We start from the raw sequence: 5,000 nt of genomic DNA on the forward strand, positions 1-5,000 counted from the left end.
GAGACTCTGCCGTTCTGACATCCACAGGGAGCAGAGTGGGACCCGGGACCTCGGTGGTTCAAGCCCCGGTGTAGCCATGATAAAATCTGCACAGATGTTGGGCCCTTGAGCAAGGCCCTTAACCCCACATTGCTTCAGGGTGGATTGTCTCCTGCTTAATCTGATCAACTATAAGTCGCTTTGGGTAAAAGCATCAGCTATATAATACATAGCTCTTGATGAGATCTATCTCGGGGATGTTTAGTGAACTCAGGCTGGCATTATGTTCAGGGTGATCTGACTGTGGATTAATTATTTTTTTCCCAAATGTCAGTTTAACCCCCATCCACCCCTGTCTCACCCCTATGAGAGCAGCAGGCAGCTATAGTCCCCCCCCGGGGCTGCCCCGAGCCCCCCCCCGGCCCCCCCACCCAGCTCTCACCCTGCGACTTGTTTGCAGTTGCAAAGGGTCAGAGGTCAGCTGGGTGCTGGGTGGGGCGGCCTGTAAAGATGATGGAAAATGAGATCACCCCCCCGTTTGGGAGGACAGAAGTGTGCTAGCCTGGTCTTCAACCTTCCCAAATACTCGCACGTCACCCCCCTGCTTACTTCCCTCCGCTGGCTGCCTGTCATGGCTCGCATCAAATTCAAAACATTGGTGCTAGCCTTCCAAGCAGTTAAAGGGTCTTCCCCAGCTTATCTACAAAAAATCATCAGAACAACAACATCGAACTACTGACCACATTTACACCCTACACGCCCTAATTAAAAAAACAACAGAAAATATTTGCATGCTTTGTAGACTTTAAGAAAGCATTCGACTCAATTTGGCACGATGGATTATTTTCTAAAATTTTGCAAAGCGGTGTAGGGGGTAAATTCTATGATTTAATCCAATCTATGTATATGGACAACAAAAATGCTGTTAAAATTGATAACAGCAGAACAGAATACTTCACTCAGGGGTGTGGGGTGAGACAGGGCTGTAGCTTGAGTCCAACTCTGTTCAATTTCTACATCAATGAGTTAGCGGTGGTATTGGAACAATCTACAGCTCCTGGACTCCCCCTAAACAATATGGAAGTTATATTTCTGCTTTGCGGATGACCTGGTGCTGCTCTCACCCGCTCAACAAGGGCTACAGCAGCATCTAGATCTAGGCCCTGACAGTTAATTTGGCCAAAACAAAGATTGTGATCTTCCAAAAGAAAGCCAGATCACAGGTATCACTACTGTTGTTATTATATATTTTTATTTTAATACAACAATGCTTTGGCAACACTGTAAAAGGAATGGTCATGCCAATAAAGTCACTTGAATTGAATTGAATTGAGAGAGAGAGAGAGAGAGAGAGAGAGAGGGAGAGAGAGAGAGTGCCTGTAACTGACACAGCGGTGATATCATGGAGACTGCAGCTATTTTTATTGGGGGGGAAACTGGGAGGCGGAGCCAACGACATGTCACCTGTTTAATTGGGGAGACACCGGGCCAAGAAAAAAACAAAAAAAAAAAAAAAAAACAGATATGATTATGACTCCTTTGGGTCCAAATTTTCCCAATTCACATGGCTGTTGTTTTTGTTTTACTGGGAAGAACCAAATAAAAAGTTGAAGCCTCACTTGTGTGTGTGTGTGTGTGTGAGTGTGCATGTGTGTGTGACAGTTTTTGGAATGGAAGATATAAAATTTCAAATATAAGCAGCACACCTGTTGGAAGAGGCTCATGACCAATGTCCCTGGAGAGAGAGCGGGGTGTGTGTGTGGGGGGGGGGGGGGTGGGAATTTGGGCGTTATTCCGAACCCCTCTCACTCCGAAGCCATCCCCGATCACATGCCGTCCGCTGCCGGCTGCAGTCCCTAAAAACGCTCGACAGTCACTGGGACGTGTTACTGGATCTCCTGCCCGATGATGTCACCTCCCCGCACTGCGATTGGTCCACCCCGTGGGAATGTTAGCTCCGCCCACCACTTCCCATTTCCCAACCCTTTGTGGACATGTGTTCCCCCTCTTAAAAAAAAAATAAAAGAGAATCTATTTATACCACAGTTAATATTAGCAATATTATTAATACTGCTGCATTTCTAATGTTGGGTGGTGGAGTGGGCTTTGAACTTTGACCTTGCTGCTAATGATAAGCTACAGGTGGATCTGTGAATGGTAGGCATCTTGGTTCAGTGGTACTGTTGGCTTAAATTTGCAGTATAGTGTTTGCTTGGCAAATTTGGGCTTTAAGCAAGCTAGGGGTGGAGAAGTTTTTTGTTTGCTTGTGAGAGACACGTCAGTGCAGAGTAACGTGGTAGACCAAAAGCAGGGTTGTGTGTGTATCTGTGTGCGTATGTTACATTACATTAATGACATTTGGCTGACGCTCTTATCCAGAGCGACGTACAACAAAGTGCATACCCATAACCAGGTATAAGTGCGCTGAAAGAGAGTATGTGTGTGTGTGTGTGTGTGTGTGTGTGCTTGCATGCATGTATGTGTGTGTGTGCTTACGTGTGTGTGTGCTTGCATGTGTGTGTGTGTGTGTGTGTGTGTGCTTACGTGTGTGTGTGTGAGTGTGTGTGTGAGTGTGTGTGTGTGTGTGTGTGCGTGTGTGTGTGTGTGTGCTTACGTGTGTGTGCGTGCGTGTGTGTGTGTCTGCTTACGTGTGTGTGTGCTTACGTGTGTGTGTGAGTGTGTGTGTGTGTGTGTGTGTGTGAGTGTGTGTGTGTGTGTGAGTGTGTGTGTGTGTGTGTGAGAGTGTGTGTGTGTTTACGTGTGTGTGTGTGCTTACGTGTGTGTGTGTGTGAGTGTGTGTGTGTGTGTGTGTGTGTGTGTGTGTGTGTGTGAGTGTGTGTGTGTGTGTACAGTGTGTGTACACACTTTAATTTAGTTAATCCCAGTCTAGAGAAATTATATTGTGTCATTTCATCACCTCCTGTTTCACTAAAGTATAAAAATAAGGTAACAAGCATGCAAAATCCCTTTGCCAACCATCAGCATGGGAAAAGCCAACAAACTCTCAATTCAGAAGACACAGATGATTATTGACCATGACATCACATCTAAATGACCGTGGAATGATTGTTGGTGCCAGGGTGTTGGTGACAGGGTGGTTTGAGTATCTGAGAAACTGCTCTTGGGATTTTCACGCTTTCTATTTAGACAGATAGATAGATTGATAGACCTATGGAGGAGCAATTCGGAAAATCAAACCCTTTACTACGTATGATTAAGACATTCTTGTGGGCTTGCCGGTAACGTCCTGGTGCCCGATTGCGTAACCGGCCAATGACACTGCTGAGGACGCGAACCCCATTGGCCACAGGCGTGTTCCGTTTGTTGAAGCACTCTTGTGATGTCACAGAGGGGATCAGAGGGGCCAATCGGCTGCAAGCGGGAAGAAAAGACGCGGCTGAAGTTGAGGGGTCTGAAGGAGGGGGAGTTCTCTCCGCGTGCGCGCGAGGTTTTGTGTCCAGACCAGACGCTGTTTCTGCTGGTTCTGCCGGGGAGCCTCCTGTGCGCTAATTACCGTGCGCTGTCGTAAAAGAGCCTCCCCGTCATTGTGCAGACAGACAAAGAGAACGGAGGGAAACAGGCTGTGCGGCCCAGCCCACGTCAAGCACCCGCCAATCAATGGCTCAAAACCCCTCTCTGCTTCACAGCGGAACAACAGGCCCTAATAAGACCCCATCATTACCGGACACTTCGCAGTCTGTGTGTGTGTGTGTGTGTGTGTGTGTATTATCACAGGTACCAATTAGTGCAGGTACCAGTCCCCCTTGTCTCTTTTGAGTTCCCGTAACACCCAGGCGCTGAGGGCCAGAGTCATAGTGACGGGTGTCAAGCGAGGTTTTGCTGCAAACGGGATCAACACTTACTCAGTGAGATCGAGCGCGCGCGGCTCGCGCTACGTGAGCCGAAGGGCAATACCGCCACCTGCTGGCACGGCCCCGAACTGCACCCAGAATGAAAATAAATAAAAAAACATCACAAGTTGAACTGATGACCTCTGCTTCAGTTGAAACCCTCGGACACACCTTTAGTGGGCAAATGTATAACCACAGGGGTTTGGATTTTTTCACATTTTGGTCATTTGGCAGACGCTTTTAGTCCAAAGCGACTTACAAGTGCATAGGTTCGTCCACAAGTTAAAGCAACACATCCACAACTATCATAAGTGCAATTCATTTTTAGACAAGAGGGATAGGGATATTGGAAAGGGGGGGGGGGGGGGTATCAGGAAGTAGGACTAAGGTACAGATCAAATATATATCAGTGTTCATCGCCATCTCTCGGTTTTTCTCTCCACTGGGAAGGTTTTTTTTAACCTCTTAAGGGGCTCAGGGCTAGTATTTCTCTTTTTTTTCCCTTCTGCAACTCTGTAAAGCATCTCAGTGACAGTCTGTTGTGAAAAAGCACTGCAAAAAATCTAATGTAATTGAACTGAATCGTCAGCACTCTCTGTCACTCACTGATGGGCGACAGTGGCTCAGGCAGTAAAAGCGTGTGCCACTGCCCTGGGCTTGTCGAAGTGTCCCTGTGCAAGACGCCTATCCCCCAAATGCTCCTGACGAGCTGATTGGTGCCTTGCATGGTGGCCAACCGTCATTGGTGTGTCAGTGTGTGTAAGTGGATATCAATTGTACAGCGCTTTGGATAAAGGCGCTATATACAAAATGCTAGCCAACCACTCACTCTCTGTTTTTCTTTCTTGAATTCCCGAGGGCTACAGGTAAGATCACCTCATCTCTTCATTGGCCAGGCAATGCAATGTTTACACAACAGCTCAAATGCTCACTTGATCCGACATGGCATTAATTGCATCTGGCGGTCAAAACATAGTGAATTCTTTTATAAATATAGATTTTTGCAGTCTATTTGCCCATTCATAAATATGTGATTAGAATGTTCTCAAATGAACATTCTAAAGGCCCTTCCACACCAAAAAGGATTCGGATTGCGGTGCGGAAATGCGGAAGAAAAGCGAATGCGAAAATTCCGCACACAAGGTGTCCACACCAGGTGCGGTGCGATTT

This window comes from Conger conger, chromosome 1 (assembly GCF_963514075.1).
Source record: "Conger conger chromosome 1, fConCon1.1, whole genome shotgun sequence".
In the NCBI taxonomy this organism is placed as follows: Eukaryota; Metazoa; Chordata; class Actinopteri; order Anguilliformes; family Congridae; genus Conger; species Conger conger.